The 15,656-nt window shown below is 36.4% G+C and overlaps 1 non-coding gene across 1 annotated transcript; it reads right to left on the reverse strand.

Annotated features, from left to right (window-relative positions):
• Window positions 1-215: 215 nt before the first annotated feature.
• Window positions 216-287, reverse strand: Trnaw-cca (transfer RNA tryptophan (anticodon CCA)). The gene has a single exon. It is a non-coding gene; the product is annotated as a tRNA-Trp (tRNA).
• Between the last annotated feature and the right edge of the window lie 15,369 nt (window positions 288-15,656).

Here is a 15,656-nt window from a genome sequence, read left to right on the forward strand (position 1 = left end):
TTTGATGTAGGTAATACACATACAAGTTGAATTGCATTATAATAATAATAATAAATTGTAACAATTGCTTTCTTCCTTTCTTCATGTTAATACGTATTTGTATAACGTTAACAACTTTTATTATTGTTGTAAAAAAAATACCTATTAATTACATTCGTAAAAAAAGTGTTCGATAAAAATATAAAAAACAAAAAAAAATACAAAAAGATTTCAATTGACCCCGACGTGATTTGAACACGCAACCTTCTGATCTGGAGTCAGACGCGCTACCGTTGCGCCACGGAGTCGTTGCAAACGCTGCTCAAATAGCGGAACAGGTTGCGCGCGCCGCGGTGACGTCATCTAGTGACGTTATTTGAAAGCATTGATCTAAACTATTTTTAGTCCGCTGTATTGACTGAGTTTCAAAGGCATTTATATTAATATTATGAAAATATTATTTATGGATGTTTGTAAATGTTATAGTTATAGTTACAACATTTAATATACTTATATTATGTTACAAAAAAACTGTTAACGTTAAATTTCATAATATTAATAGGTACTTACACAGCTCCTTGAGTAACTTTGCAGCTGATTTTAATGAATGAGCTGTCAATCAAATCAACTCTGCTAAGACTTTACAGTGACATGCTGTATGGAAGCATCACTAAATTCCTTAGAAAATAGAAAATAAAAAGTTTATAGTGGCACTGCAGCACTTTGTCACTTCAGACTCTTCAGAGCTGGTGTAGTGTTAGCTTATTTATGGGATCCCTTTGTTTCCCATAAACTTATTGTTTCGAATTTCGATAGTCAGAAATTGATATCCATATAATTTATGGACATAAACATCAATAGTCATAATTTTTGTTAAGTATAACGTTTCATAGTTATAATGTTAAACATCTATAATATTAAACGCTATAATCACAAGAGTTATAAAATTGATGAGTATTACATTCAAAGGTAAGGTTTACTCGGGTAATTCCGAATGTCGAAAACTGTCGGATGATTCCGAAAAGAGACTTTTATTATGATGGAATTAAGGGTGATTTTCATCTGAATTTCGGAATTATCCGACATTCGGTAATACCCGAATACACCTTATATCAATAATTATTCAGAAATATTTTAAGGCATATATTTTATCGGACTAATGGTTGTTAATCATATCGTTTTAAGAGCGCTATTACATTTCGGCGTTGAGCGAGTTTAGGTATTTTACGCGCTGCGGCAGGCCGTGCGAGCTCAGTACGCCGATCCCTTCTACCACACTCGCACTACAATGATGGATTAAACATTCTTGATCCTTCGCGAAGCATATTGAAATCAACCATAACAACACTAACTGTACTTAACTTTTAAAGTTCTAAAACTGTTATTTGGTAAGTACGAAAATACTAAATGCAGTGCAAATGTACATAGGGGCTGTTCATAAATTACGTCATCTATTTCTGACGATTTTTGACCCCCCCCCCCCCTCAAATCATCCAAAAATCAAGCTTCGGATGAATCTGTTTCCTCCTACGTCATGTTACCATCATCCGATGTCCAGACCCCCCCCCCACTCCTCCCATTTGAAACGACGTAATTTATGAATAGCCCCATACTTGTACTTATGAAGGTATATTACTCGAAAGAAATTATAGGTACCTACTCGCTTATTTACATGTTTCGTCATTGCATTTGGTACCTATAGGTTGTAAAGTTTGTATCAACGAGGGTTTAAAAACGAACTGGTACTGAGGATCTGATGATGATTAAGGTGGTCACGGATACCAATCAACCATGTAGTAACATGATTAGGCTCGTTTGATTCGTCTCAACAAGATCTTTGACACTGAAGATACACAGGGTCTGATGATGGAGCTGGAAGGTGGCCACGGGTACCAGTCTATCATGTAACTAAACAACTTCGTGTTTGGGCTCGTTTGATTCGTCTCAACAAGATCTTTGACACAAGACAGTACTCAGGGTCTGATGATGGAGCTGGAAGGTACCATTACCAATCAACCATGCAACTAAACCACATCGTGTTTAGGATCGTTTGATTCGTCTCAACAAGATCTTTGACACTAGGTGATACTCAGAGTCTGATGATGGAGCTGGAAGGTGGTCACCGGTACCAATCAACCATGCAACTAAACCACTTCGTGTTTAGGCTCGTTTTATTCGTTTCAACAAGATCTTTGACACAAGATAGTACTCAAGGTCTGATGTTGGAGCCGGAAGGTGGTCACCGGTACCAATCAACCATGCAACTAAACCATTTCGTGTTTAGGCACGTTTTATTCATCTCAACAAGATCTTTGACACAAGGTAGTACTCAGGGTCTGATGATGGAGCGCGAAGGTGGCGACGGGTACCTGTCTATCATCATCAGCTCCATCATCAGACCCCGAGTAGTATCTTGTGTCAAACATCTTATTGCGACGAATCAAACGAGCCCAAACACGAAGTGGTTCAGTTACATGGTAGAGTGGTACCCGTGGCCACAGTCCAGCTCCATCATCAGACCCTGAGTACTAACTTGTGTCAAAGATCTTGTTGCGACGAATCGAACGAAGCCAAACACGAAGTGGTTTAGTTGCATGGTTGATTGGTACCGGTGACCACCTTCCGGATCCATCATCAGACCCTCAGTACTACCTTGTGTCAAAGATCTTGTTGCGACAAATCAAACGAGCCCAAACACGAAGTGGTTCAGTTACATGGTAGACTGGTACCCGTGGCCACAGTCCAGCTCCATCATCAGACCCTGAGTACTAACTTGTGTCAAAGATCTTGTTGAGACGAATCAAACGAGCCTAAACACGAAGTGGTTTAGTTGCATGGTTGATTGGTACCGGTGACCACCTTCCGGCTCCAACATCAGACCCTGAGTACTATCTTGTGTCAAAGATCTTATAGAAACGAATAAAACGAGCCTAAACACGAAGTGGTTTAGTGGCATGGTTGATTGGTACCGGTGACCACCTGCCGGCTCCATCATCAGACCCTGAGTACTATCTTGTGTCAAAGATCTTGTTGAGACGAATCAAACGAGCCTAAACACGAAGTGGCTTAGTTGCATGGTTGATTGGTACCGGTGACCACCTTCCGGCTCCATCATCAGACCCTGAGTATTATCTTGTGCCAAAGATCTTGTTGAGACGAATCAAACGAGCCCAAACACGAAGTGGTTTAGTTGCATGGTTGATTGGTACCGGTGACCACCTTCCGGCTCCATCATCAGACCCTGAGTACTATCTTAAGTCAAAGATCTTGTTGAGACGAATAAAACGAGCCTAAACACGAAGTGGTTTAGTTGCATTGTTGATTGGTACTGGTGACCACCTTCCGGCTCCATCATCAGACCCTGAGTACTATCTTAAGTCAAAGATCTTCTTGAGCCGAATCAAACGAGCCCAAACACGAAGTGGTTTAGTTGCATGGTTGATTGGTACCGGTGACCACCTTCCGGCTCCATCATCAGACCCTGAGTACTATCTTGTGTCAAAGATCTTGTTGAGATGAATAAAACGAGCCTAAACACGAAGTGGTTTAGTTGCATGGTTGATTGATACCGGTGACCACCTTCCGGCTCCATCATCAGACCCTGAGTCAAACTATCTTCAGTCAAATAAATACATATAGAATGTCAGGTCGTTTCAAATATTTTTAATCCTGTCCGGTAGTTTATTAAACTGTACCATTATAAATTATAATACTATAAAAACGGTGCTAGGATCAAAGTCTCTCGTTGCGGTTTACACGCACACAGTATAGCGTTTTACACGGCACCCGCCGCACACAATGATAAAAAACCTCGTCGTCGCCGTTGAAAATGTGCGGAGCCGACCGACACACGTCCTGCCTCTACAAGCTCTGCCGCGGCACTGAGCTGGCGCAGCGCGCGTCATCGGTAATATAGAGTAGTTTTCAAAAAATTGCCAAAAAATTATAGTAGAATTTCATAAACACTAATGTATACCAACAGTATAAGCAAACGTTGCAGATTGCTTGAGTATGAAAATGACTTCGATATTAAGTAGATTTTCGTAGGAATTGACACTTGTTTCGGAGAGAAAATCGAGTTCGTTTTACTTTGATTTTCTCTTTCTCAAAGGTATGTAGGAAAAATATAGTTTGATATGCCTAAAGTACAGGGTATTAGTAATACAAAATAGCCAGGTTTAGCAGAGTAAAATTCTCAACATTTCCAAATAAGAGCTCGCCATTCAGTGCTTCACGGGGTTTTTCGGAAACGACCATCAGAAAAAAAATCAATTCTAATTTAATAAGTCCTTTTTCTAATATTTACAACGATATTTATAAAGATAAGAAGACGCTTTTACTGGAACACGTACTCATTGTTTCTAATAATGAGCGCAAAGTCCTGAATTTCGTCGACTAGTATCATCAATTTTGCATTATTTCGACTTTTCATGTAAGAGCGCTCTTAATGTCATCCCTTTGTTTCCCATAAACTTACTGTTTCGAATTTCGATAGTCAGAAAATAATATCCTCTAGTATTCTAATATTTAGGAGCTATAATATTAAACATGATGACTTTCAATAATTATGTCAAACAAAGGGACCCCCATTTTTAATGACTAAAGTGAATTACGTCTAAGAAACCAAATCAATAACATCATAAGTATAAAGAAAAAATAAATCTGTTTCCTCAGGTAGGTTTGTTAGTTACCTTGTGTCCCTCAGAGCGGAAATAGGAGCCCCGCGAAGCGGGGCTCCGTCGGCTCGTTGGCGGGACGAAATGGCTTAATAAGCTACATGAAAAATAAGAAATGGCGGGGAAATCAGTAAGCCAAACAATAAAAAATCTGTTTCCTCAGGTAGGTTCGTTAGTTACCTTGTGTCTCTAAGAGCGGAAATAGGCGGGGCTCCGTCTACTTGTTGGCGGGTCGAAATGGCTTAATAAACTACATGAAAAATAAGAAATGGAGGGGAAATCAGTAAGTAAAAAAAAATCCCCAGGTAGGTAGGCAAGCATGCAATTTGTATTGTTTAATTTTATAACTATTGACAATATGACTAATAAAAATTATGATGGAAAACGTTATGGTCTAAAAAAATCGGAACTTAAAATTTAGGGAATGCAATACAGCCCCTACTTATCATTATAACCTGTGATAAAAGACCTTACAACGATTATTGCAAGCAAGTTTATTGCCTTCAACATTATGTAATGGTATACCTTCTGGACTTTGAATATTATGAGTAACAAATTTTATGACTAACAATAATAATGACCTGCAAAAATCGGAACTGCAATTTATATTGTTAAAATTTATGACTATTGACAATATGACTAATAAAAATTGTGATGGAAAACGTTATGGAGTGAAAAAATCGGAACCATAAATTTATGGGAACCAATAGAGACCCCTTATTTATACTTAGACGGACTCTATTATATTTTTTGCTGACTTCCAAAAAGGTGTGCACCGTGGCCCCCGTGTTTGGGGTTACCTTAAGTATAATTTTTACATTTTTCTCTAGTTAATTAACTATTTATTGAACCTTAGTACAAATAGATAGAAAAGTGATGAAGATTCGCGCATACCTACATTTTTGAAGTGTTCGATCTATTTGTATTGATAAGGCTATATCGTATAAATAAGAGTAACGGCGCGAATCGGGAAGTGAATTAGAGATTCACTAGATATGAAATAGTAAAGATATGTGACGTTCCACGACAAAAGGTACCTTATGGCGCCGCAATAATATTGTTGCAGCGCTATGCGACGTAAGCGCCAGCCACCATAATGTACCTTTTGCCGTGGAACGTCACATATCTTTACTATTTCATGTCTAGTGAATCTCTAATTCATTTACCTAATCGCGCCGTAAGTAACTTCATCTTGCTGTATACAAATACATTCATTGATATGTGTTATCAATAAGCGGATTATAATAAATAGATATAATATTATGTTTCATTATCAATGTTAACCAAATTTATTGAAGTAGTGTCGATTTATTATAGGTAAAATAAGTCGCCTGTAATAAACAGTTTTTATGTTTAAGTTTTATGAATACCTATATGTGAATAAAAAATCAATGTCATTGTTCCATTCCTCATCACGTACAGTCAACTACAAAGAAGTATCCACTTTTTCACCTTACTGCATTGTAATAAAGTAAAAAAGTGGATGCATCTCTTTGAAGTCGACTGTACCTACCGTTACACAATTTGTCAAGGAATTCGTTATAAGTCTATGTAACGTTTTGATTTTTTTGGCACTGATATTTATCTAGCCTAACATAAGATTTTTAATTGTTCTCCTAAAAAACCCTCCCTCTCTCACGCGCACTTATTAAACGTTTTTGGGGTGCATTTTTCACATCCACGAAAAGTTATACCGTTTGTCAAGACCCTCGCTTCGTAACTCATGAACAGAGATCTGATATTTAAAAGTAAAAGAATTTAAAAAAACTCGAGTGGATATTTTAAACGTTTTCTTACGTTATATATTTTCAAACAAAGCTTATGATCACAAAAACGTGCCGTCGTGTATCAAATCATCAAATTGTATCATCGTTTGTTGTTCTATATTTTTAAATATTGGATATTTGATGCTACACATCATATTATCACTCAAAAATAACTGAAAAATATTGAGTAAGACCAGCATACAGGCTGTAACAAAAGTAGTAGAGATCCGATTAAGAGCATATTCGGTATCATGTTGTGATTAGGATAAAGTAGGTAGAAGAAATATCTTTTGACGATATTTTTGGGTCCATATTGGGTCTCATAATAATTGATTGCCCTAATGTAATGTTACGCATAACACTCATTTCGCGTAATTGTTATTGTGCTGGAAATATTAACAACTCTGAAAAATTATAACACAAACCTAACCTAACCTACCCTGTTCTACACAACCTATGCAAAATATTTTCGAAAATACTTTCTGTTTCAGCTGGAGAAAAAATATGCGAAAAGAGATTTATGCGTAACATTACATTATGACAATTAATTATTATGCGATGAGATAGGATCCCGATATTTTTTTATGGGGCAGATCGTCGTAGTCGGCAACCCTTCATACAAAACCCAAAATTTTTTTTCGTGTCTAAATAATTATTCTTCTACTTTTTCCCAATCAAACCACGATACCGGAGATACCTTTAAACGGATCCCCACTATTTTTGTTACATCTTGCATTTAGTAAAATTTTCGTAGGCCAAAAAGACATAACGGACTTAAGGCGCTAACTGTTCTTCAGTTACATAGTATCATCTGTCAACTGACGATTTATAAACCTTATTGTAAAAACATAAGGATCAAGATTGATCAGTCAAAAATGTGCTGTACGAGAGCCGGTGTGCAGAATGTTCACTCTAATTTTATTGTTATGGTTATTGTGGCGCATAACCCGTGTTATTGGATCAAAAATGTTCGGGAAATCGGCGTTTTTTCTGTAAATATTACACAAATTTAAATACAGAAATCCATAGGACGGGAAATCCTTGAAAGGAAATGGCGTTGGATCGGACACGTGTTACGTAGGCCGGACAGCCATCTGGCCAAGCAGATCTGGCGATTACCTATATACATTTTTCTATGAGTTTCATCATAATATAAATTTTAAGTAGAAGGTTTTAACGTAAACTATAAGGATAAAGTACGAAAATTAGGCTTGAAACTCTGTTTATCTAATAATATCCACAGAAAAGTCGCATAATATTAACTGACACTTACTAAAAAAGTTTTCCATGTCTCTTTTCCACTGCAAACCTAATGTCGGCTGTACACACTCGTCGAGAGCCCACCATCATCATATCCCTAGTTTTTAGTCAAGAACACATCTTGTCCGTGAACTTGAACAATCGTCCAAATCAAAGCAAAGCTTGAGTAAAACTAAAGGTGTAAAAGATAAACGTCATATAATAAAATATACACTATATTTTCATAATCGAATCAAATGCTTATGCTATTATTAAAGTGCCATAAATCAGATATAAAAGGACTGCCCGTAGCTCCCAACAAAGCTACGCTTCGCCCCAGGCGTCGCTTGCTTTACGACCTATGCTCCCCTAGTCACAGACGGTTAAATTTACATTTCTTTTTTTGTGTAAAATCTTTTTCTTAGCTTTAAGAATGAGTCACATAATGTTATAACGTTTATTAAACAGCCTAGTATAAAAATTATCATAAGTAGGTACGTATGAATACGAATAGGTAAGTATACTTAATTTAAAAAAAATGTATGCATGGGTCCCAAGCTAATAGCTTGGTTGACTGTACCTGCCTAAGCTTGAAATACAAACTTAACATTGCAGTTATCTCTGCTACCAACTGAAAACATAACTTGTCATAGTTATTTACTCGACGAAACAAAATGTCGGTAAACAATAAACATCAAGTTTGTTAAGCATTCTGTAGATCCTAAAACCATCTAAAACTTAGTTTCTAAGTATTATGTGCTAGTATAAAGCCGTCAATAGAATAGACGAGACTTTCCAGGACTTCATTACCAGTTATTTATGTACATCGTTACTCCAAGAGTAAATAAAAGCTAAAAAAACCTGCCAATCACCGTTTTTGTCCTCATGAACGACCATTGTTTATATTCCACATTCGAACTTTACCTCGTTAACTGTCAACATTGTTGCTTTGAATGCAACCGGCGTTCCCACCAATCAGGATCTGAGAATATATTTCAGCCAATCATGGAGCGTTTGGAGAGCGGTTTACCAATCAAGAGGTGTCTAGGAAATGGGTGGACCAATGAGGTGTGAATCCAATTTTATCGTTACCGTAATTGGGATTTTCTGTGCGTTCGGTGTGGATTGATGTACCATGAAATATTTACTTTAGAATTCTAATAGCATAATTATATATCGTGACTACGCCTGCGTAAATGTAATCCCCATGGCATCCCAATAGGGGGTATTACTGCAATGTTCTGCCGCCAGAGTGCAGCACTAAGCTAGCTAGGAAACCATAGAGTAACTTAAGTATTTATTTATTTAAAATGTAAATCAGGCAACAAGGCCCATATTACAAATACCTTACAGACTAACATAGCCGAGCTAGCAAAATCACTATTATGCAACTCGTCAAGTCCAAGCCCCGTTACCATCAAATTAACCCATTTCAGCCAAGATGAATTGTACAAAATTATAACACAACAAATAGCATCCAAAAACACCTGCGATTTATTTGATACATCAACTAAGTTACTCAAAGTTGCACTACCGTTCGTTATTGCGCAATTAACTAGCATTTTTAATGAATTTATAAAATTAGGAATATATCCTGACATACTCAAAAAGGTTAAAGTTGTTCCCGTTTATAAGGGCAAAGGGAAAAAAGACGAACTAAAAAACTATAGGCCCATTAGCATAATTCCCACAATAGCTAAAATATTCGAAGCCGGGATAAGTAATCGGGTGTACACATATTTAGAGCAATTTAACCTGCTCCACGCCAAACAATACGCCTATCGACGTCACCGTTCATGCGTCGCCGTCGTTCGCGAAACTTTAGATAGCATAATGCAAGCTAAGGAAAAATCGTCACATGTAGCCATTCTCTTGTGCGATATGACGCGTGCCTTTGACCTCTGTGATCACACTGTGCTAGCTACTAAGTTTGAGCACTTTGGTCTGCGTGGCCCAACTTTACAACTCATGGTCGATTATTTAAAAAGTAGGCAACAATCAGTTGTTTTAAATAATGGACTGGTTAAATCGAACGAAGGCAGTGTAGATATAGGGGTTCCGCAGGGGTCGTCCCTTGCAAACCTGTGCTTCCTCTTACAGGTCAACGACCTACCAGATGCTGTAGACGGAAATATGTTAATTTTTGCTGATGACGCATGTGACGTCCTAGTTGCAAAAGATATTGACACATTAGAACAACTGATTACTAGTGACGTACACAAATTACTTCGTTGGTTCTCTGTCAACGGGCTAGTTTTAAACGTGACAAAAACTCAGATTCTCCATTTTAACTTAGGTGGCCGACCCCCGAGACCCCTCGCCGTCGTGGCTAACGAAACTGTTCTCCCACAAGTAAAACACGCTAAGTTTTTAGGCGTAACAATCGATTCGGCTTTAAAATGGGATGCACAAATTGAAAATATTTGTAGTAAGTTGTCGGGAGTCTGCTTCGCTTTAAAACGTCTGTCTCTCATACTTCCGCAGGCACAGGTACGAAATAGCTACTTTGCACTATTCCACTCGGTACTCAACTATAGTCTCGAGTTGTGGGGAGGGGACTTGCCGCTGACTGGCGCCGCGCGTTCGTGCTCCAGAAGCGGGCGGTACGGACAATAGCTCGCGCCCCTCCCGGCTCACCGGCTCGACACCTGTTTATATCTCTAAACATAATGACAGTTCCGTCACAATACATATTCAATGTCGCAAAATTCGTAAGGACTAACATTGGTCACTTCCCATTAAGGCCCGACAATTTGCGATGTTTGAGAGACAGACAAAGGGGCAAACTGGCTACAACCAAATGCAGACTAACCAAGTCCACCAAAATTAGCTATGTAATAGGTCCCAAAATCTACAATGCCATCCCAAATGAGATACAAAACGTAGAAAATAATAACTCATTTTACAGGAAATTAAAGAAATGGTTAATTAATAATGCTTTTTATGATATTCGTGAATTCTGTGACATTTAATTTTAATTTACCTACTTTAAATTTATTGTTATTTATTATTCAATTTAATCTGACATTGTATGATTTGAATGTTTTCATTTTTCCCATTATCAATGATGGAAAATGTAATTAATAATAAGTGCTAATCTTATCTTTAAAATGTTTTGACGTGTAATGTATCCGTGCATTTACGAAATAAAGAAATATGAAATATGAAATATGAAATAACATACATATATATATTATAAACTTAAAAACTAATAGTAGTTTATGTGACTGCTACATAAATGCCTTTCAAGGCATTAAAATACTAGTGTGGGTTTATGAAACGAATGAAATGAGTTTCATAATAGTATCACACGAGTGTTTTAATGCCTAATTATGTACAGTTACATACACTGCTTTATCTACACACATATTATAAACTTTCTATTATATATTCACTAACCTCATATTACAGCCGCCATTGGGGCCCTTTCCTCTCTGGCGGAACTCGCGGATATGAGGTGGCGTCTCCGAATACACTGCTTTATCTACACACATATTATAAACTTTATATTCACTAACCTCATATTACAGCCGACATTGGGGCCCTTTCCTCTCTGGCGGAACTCGCGGATATGAGGTGGCGTCTCCGAATACACTGCTTTATCTACACACATATTATAAACTTTCTATTATATATTCACTAACCTCATATTACAGCCGACATTGGGGCCCTTTCCTCTCTGGCGGAACTCGCGGATATGAGGTGGCGTCTCCGAATACACTGCTTTATCTACACACATATTATAAACTTTCTATTATATATTCACTAACCTCATATTACAGCCGACATTGGGGCCCTTTCCTCTCTGGCGGAACTCGCGGATATGAGGTGGCGTCTCCGAAATATCTTTATCGCACATTTTACACGAAACTTTTGTTATTAAGTATACTTTAAACACAACAAAACAAATTATTTTTTACTTACAAACTAATTAAAAGATAAACTGTACGTCAAATGGCGGCAAATGAAAACTTTTTTCACGCAAGTCACGCATCCGTAGTTTTTTTTTTAATTCAGAGACAAACTAGAATCGGGGTCGATTACCATATCGTCCGATACCAACTTACATGCGAGATTTGTCAATATTGTATATATGCAATTGTCATTTGATTTCGATTAAAACGTCATCTCGACTGATATTAGAATAGCGGTCAAATCAAATTCCTTTTTTTTTCAGAGATGTTTGAAATTTGAATGCATTACCAAATCGATTTTTATATAGTAATGAAGCTATTACCACATTTTCACAGATAAGAAATTTGCTGTAACAAAACAGTTTATCGTAATGTGGGCCATTATTTACGGATTTTGAAGGCATGATAGACAGTTTATGATATGTGTGTAGATAAACACTATTTATGCGACAAAACGGCGTGGCTCCGTTGAATAGGCTGTTATACATACTGTGCCTTAAACTGTTATTTGACAAGTTTTCACAGACTATAAAATATGACATTGATGCATCAAGGCGGTTTGTTAACAAGGGCCTACCGGGAAACGCGAAAATCGATCTGCCTCTTTCTCGCTCGAATAAGTAAGAGTGATAGAGAGGTTATATAGATAACGATCGAAATTTCGATTTTCTTGTTTCGCGGTAGACCCCCAGATCGTGACGGATAGTAGTAGTAGCGCCTCCTATACGCAGAGTTTCGCGTAATATTCCCTCGGCGCGATACGGGAAATGAATTAGAGATTCACTAGATATGAAATAGTAAAGATATGTGAGTTATGTGACGTTCCACGGCAAAAGGTACCATTGCCCCGGCTGAATATTGGAGCGGCGTTAATAATAGCGTAAGCGCCAGCCGCCAATCTTTACTATTTCATATCTAGTGAATCTCTAATTCATTTCCCGAATCGCGCCGCCTATTGCATCCTCTTAGGCCATTTATTCGGGTAGGTATAAATGGTAGAGTCTGTTCGGAAAGAGAAGAGTCGTGTAATGTATGGGGCCCAATACATCCCACGACTCTTCTCTTTCCGCACAGACTCATCCTAAGTACTTTTCTAGTTTATAAACTATCCTCTTTATAAATTTAGTAACCCTTTGTAAAATTTTGTCCCGTTCTAATAAACACAAATGTCTAAATGACGGATAAGGACATACGATTATCAAGGGCTTATTAGATTTGACAAGTGTTTAATAATTGTCCCTTTCATTTAAATATATTTAGGAAGCCGTTTTTTCGTACCTAATGCAAGAATGAACATTTAATCATTCAAAATGAAGTAGGTATTGAATGAATCAGAATATAAGAATTCCAAACTGACATTAATCTCATACAAATGTTTAGCCTACACATATACAAAAGTTCAATTACACACACACACACACGCACACTGCACACACAACGAAATAAAGCAGTTGAATTGACAATCTCATGTCTAGAAGCCTGTTTAAAAAAAGAATCTTATTGTCCCAACGTCTTCAAGGCTTTTAGGGTCACATTACGTTTATACGTCTCTCCTAAAAATTAAAAGGTCATATCTCGACATAAGTGTGGTATAAAGATAAGCCTTTTCGAAATATATTTGTATAATAAAGAGGCTATTCAGGAGTATGTTAAAATAAAGCCGTTGATATAGCGCGGGACGCTTCCTAATGTCCCCAGGGACACTTGCTTAGGGTGGCTACATACTAGCGATTTTGTAAGATAAGTTTTTGTTTATTCTAAATTCACAAATAAGAATAAGAAAAATACTTTATCATCAACCTCCTTGGCTGTATATAGTTGTGTTGTTATAGAATATTTTGTTTATGTTTATTGTCAAATTACAATTAGAAAACAATTCGTTAAAATGACAATGACTTGTTATAACTTTCGATTGTTTGCTATAGTTAGATATTTTTAATACCCCCATAAACAAAGCAACTAATGTAAAATGCATAAAACAAAAAATGGAATTATTATGTAGGTATGAAAAAAGACGCCAATTTACGAAAATTATGCGATATCATTTCCTTAAATGCACCTAATTATATGCCAAATTTAACGGAATTCAAGATAAATATGGTGTAAAGCAATAATTTCTTGTCTCCATTGACTGTCAAAAAAGCAACCAAAACCTATATAAAAAACGTTTATGCAGTAAATCGGTAAGAGTACAAGTCTGTATCTAGTAGTAGAAATAATCGTTAGTTGTAATGCTGTAAAGTTCTCGTATCTATACAATATCACGATGTCAATAATTAGCGAAATTGTAGGTGTTACGTAAAAACACGCCCCAAAACTACATTATAAATCAAATTGCAAAAGCTAATAAAAACTTTACCTACACGTATAATGCCATCATATTTAATTACTACTTTACGTCTCAAGAATTCATTTTTCACGCCAAAAATATGAGTAATGGCAATTATAAATATTATAATACATAAACTTGTGTGGGAAGATTTTTTGTATCAATAAAATTAGCAGTGCCAAAAAGTCTTATCATCTTACCTTTCTATTTCTGAACTAAATTACTTTACTGTATATACACAATACAACTCAGCTATTCTAATTTATAATGGCTTATAATGTTTATGCATCTGTTGTTTAAAAGTTTCAAAACGTTTATTGTACAATTCATAATGAATAGAATTTTACGTATGCGAGCAGCCTACGCCAGACACTATGAAAGAATAAAACTGTCAAAACCCATTTATTTGATGAATGCGAGCCCTTTCAGATTTTTAAAAACATACTAACGTTAAAAAATAACTCTTATTTCTTTGTATTAAGGTAAGTTTTTGATTGGGTGAGGGTGGAGTAAAGTAGGTCCCGTAAAGTATGGTAATGTCGTAGAAAATACGTTTCATGGCAACTTTAGTTAGACAGTTATGAAATTTTAAGAAGTTTTCTAGCTTTTGAGTGCATTCAGTATTTTATGTTGGGTTACTTTTGCATTATTTTAACTGGTACGCAGGTATTACAGTGATATGATCCATACAGAGGGCATTAATGATATATTTTACGATACAGAGACTTGTCACTTATGAAATAGAAAAAATATTGTTGTAATCTTTAGGTAACAAGTGAAACTTTAATTTTGACTGTAATATATAATTAATCTTTTAATAAACTCGAAGTAGGTATCTTTTTTTTCAATCAAGAAGGTATATAACTATTAACTGTTCTCTTTTTGTGCCAACCATTGCATAATTTTGTTGTAATTCGTGGATAATGTCATTGGTTATGCATTAAGTTAATTTTAATTGTACTACTAAATGTAACATTATAATATAACGTATAGCTGTTTGTTATCCCTAAAACGAATTAAAAAAAAAAAACTGGAATCTTAGAGGTCATTTTTTTTTTTCAATATATTTTGATAAATTGCTCAGTTTCTCTCTCTTTAACTAGATATTTTCATCAAATTCAAAATACAACGTACGATCATCCCTATTCTACTAGCTATATAGGTACCATCATAACTATGAAATCGTCATAAACATATCTGCGTCTGCGCACCTATTGCGCTCGCGCGCATCCCGCTGCGCAGAACATATATTCATTATCATCTGAGTTAAACAACTTAGTAAAAATAAACATGTCTGGAATATATTTTTCCAGTAATTAATACCTACTAGAGATGGGTAGTCTATGAGATAGGTCGTTGGGGAGATCCTGGTTCCGTACTCAAAGGGAAACGGGACCCTATTAATAAGATTCCACTGTCTGTCACCAGGCTGTATCTCATAACCGTGATAGTCGAAATTTTCACAAATACCTAATATATTTCTGTAGAACAGTATACTTAAAATAAGTATTTAAGTGGGGCTCCCATACAACAAACGTGATTTTTTTGCCATTTTTTGCGTAATGGTAAGGAACCCTTCGTACGCGAGTCCGACTCGCACTTGGCTGGGTTTTTTAAACAAGGCTTGTACCTAATTGTAAGCAGCGAACAACTTAATAACCAAGTAATTTAAATTTTAACGAACGGCCACTTAAAATCCTCTCCATCAAACTTTGGCGATACTTGTTGAATCTTAAATGCTGTATAAATATTC

Source organism: Cydia splendana, chromosome 16, assembly GCF_910591565.1.
Source record: "Cydia splendana chromosome 16, ilCydSple1.2, whole genome shotgun sequence".
NCBI lineage: Eukaryota > Metazoa > Arthropoda > Insecta > Lepidoptera > Tortricidae > Cydia > Cydia splendana.